This window comes from Tupaia chinensis, unplaced genomic scaffold (assembly GCF_000334495.1).
Source record: "Tupaia chinensis unplaced genomic scaffold, TupChi_1.0 Scaffold000066_1, whole genome shotgun sequence".
Classification (NCBI taxonomy): Eukaryota; Metazoa; Chordata; class Mammalia; order Scandentia; family Tupaiidae; genus Tupaia; species Tupaia belangeri.
The window spans coordinates 474,479-477,081 of NW_006159525.1; positions in this window are offsets into that span (position 1 = coordinate 474,479).

Consider the following 2,603-nt stretch of genomic DNA (forward strand, 5'->3'; position numbering starts at 1 on the left):
TGTGCTCACTAATGACACTTGCCTTGCACGCGGCTGCTTGCCAAGGCCTGGGCGTACTTTGCACAGTGACTCATGGGCAGGTGGCGGCTCCCTGCCTCTCCCAGGAGCTCCAAGCAGGCAGGTGGGGATGGGTGGGGTGCAAAGTCAACCAAGGTCTGGGCTAGCGGTCCTGGGGTGCCCAGCTTGTCACAGACCCACTCGGGAGAGGTGGCCTCGGTGAGAGACAGGTTCCTCTCTCTGCGGGCCAAGTTCGCGCATTCAACAACTGTCACTCAATGGGAAATGACCTGCAGCCCCGTACCTCTTTCTTAGGCTTCCAGAGCCTCAGGAGGGAAGGCTCTCCCTGTCTCTATCTCAAGTATACATGTCTGAGGGCCTCAAGTCACTTCCCATTTCTCAGGGAACTGGTGGTGGATTTAAAGCTTACCTGCAAAACCTCTGAAAAGGTGGGGTTGGATACCACACCTAGGTCCCTCTTGCCTTAATGGTCAATTTCAAAAACTAGCACTCCGCGGAAGCGGCAGGTGAGTGTGTCTGAGGCCAGCCGTGAAAGGCAGAACCGCTGCCCCCGATGGCTGGGATACTCGGCCACCACGCTGTGAGGACGCCCAAGTAAGTCCACATGAAGAGGAACCGAGGCCACGCCAACAGCCAAAGGGATGACCCTCAGAGATTCTGGCGAGGACTCGCTGGCCCTTTCCGTCCTGTCCGAATTCCCCCATAATGAATGCCTACCTTGCCCACTATGTTTCAGGCAGTTGTCACAGAGTCAGAGGACCTAGAGTAGCACCCAAGCCCCCAGAACTGAAGCTGATGCCAAGGTTTCTTCACCCTCCTCCCCCACCTCCTGCCCAGCTCTTGAATCTAAGTCAAAGTGCAGAAAAGAGGAGAGAGTAAAGGACATGCCTACACACACACACACACACACACACACACACACACACACACACATATTTAATTTTGCCAGAGTGCATGCACTCACCAGAGAGAGACCTAGAGGGGCAGGGAGAAAGCCCCCCAACACACACACATGCACAGAAAGGTCATGCCACAATCCTCCTCCTCCATCTCTCCCTCCTCCAGGATTTTGAGCATGTGCACACACACACCTAGTGTGTTATTTGAGCCGTCAGGTCTGGGACTTGAACCACAAGGTAACCATATGGAATCCAGCTGCACTCACCACCAGGCTACAGGCTGGCCCAGAATTCCATCTTTTAAGGTCTCATACTAGTTAGTAAGGCAAGGATCTACAGGAGGGCTTCTGTTTCGTGTGTGTGTGTGTGTGTGTGTGTGTGTGTGTGTGTTTTGTGTTTCAAAAATTAGAAAAACCCAAAATTAGAATATCTTCTACTCCTACTGGACTAGAATTTGGGTCACAATTATTATCTTAGTCTGCTCTAGCTGCTAAAACAAAATAAACTGGGTAATTTATACATAACAGAAATTTGTTTCTCACAGTTCTGGAGACCTGGAACTCCGAGTGGGGAAGCTCGTTGAGCGCTTGCCTTCTGATTTATCGGTGGTGCCTTCTGGCTGTGCCCTCACCTGGGGGAAAGGGCAAGGATCCCTGGGCCCCTTTTAGAAGGGCACTAATCTGAGTCAGGAGGGCCCCACCTTCATGACCTAATCACCTCCTAGCACAGCACTGTGGAGATTAGGGTTTCCACAGACGGGGACATTCTAATCATAACAATTGTTATCTCTTTCCTTGGAATTAAAATATCAGTTCCCTGTGAATTCCTTTTTGTATGGAGGGAGAGCAGGCCACAGACCTAGAGCTTTCCAGGCCATAGAATCAAGCTGGGTTTTGTGACACTTTATTTCCAATGCACTGAATCTTACAGTTTTTTGTTTGTTTGTTTTGTGGCAAGCAATACTGCCTTTTCTCGTGGTAGTGATAGCAAACTCCTTCTAAATTATTCATTTAAATCCAAGTCAAAGTAATCTGAATTAACATATGACGTAATTTATTGTAAAGGGGGTTCAGATACCGAGCAAAATCAGAGCTGGTTGTCCATGACGCAGTCTCGAAAGCTCTCCTTTGAAGGGTGGGAGCATTAAACCAGGCAAGGGGTCAGGGAGAGCGAATGGGAGGACGGGGGGAAAGGAAGGAGGTGTGGTCTCGAGTCCATGAGGCAGAAGGTCTGCCCTAGGGAACTAACCCCATGAAGGGGAATCGCATCGTTTCTGAAATAATTTTTAGAAAGACTCTGTGGACATTAATAAAGCACATACAATGCACTTTGGCAGATCGGCGGGCCAGGCCAGCGGAACTTCCAAAACCCAGCTCAGGATCCATTTCCGGTGACTTTGCTGTGGTGTAGAGCAACCCAAAGGAGACAAACGGGGGTTCCTGTCAGCGCCACTGAGGCTGCCTCAGGAAGTAGGAGGCCTTGGCCCCACTTCTCTAGTGGCTTGATCCGCTGCTGGGGCGTGGGGGGGAAGAAGACAGACCAGCTATTCATCAGCTGCCTCCTCCTGTCTCTTTTGGACCGTTTTGGCCTATATTTGATGTTGCATTGACCGAATTGCTCACGTGTAGACATCAGTTCTTTGTGCCCGTCCAGTGTCCACTCCCTGTCTACAGTCACTCCTGTCCT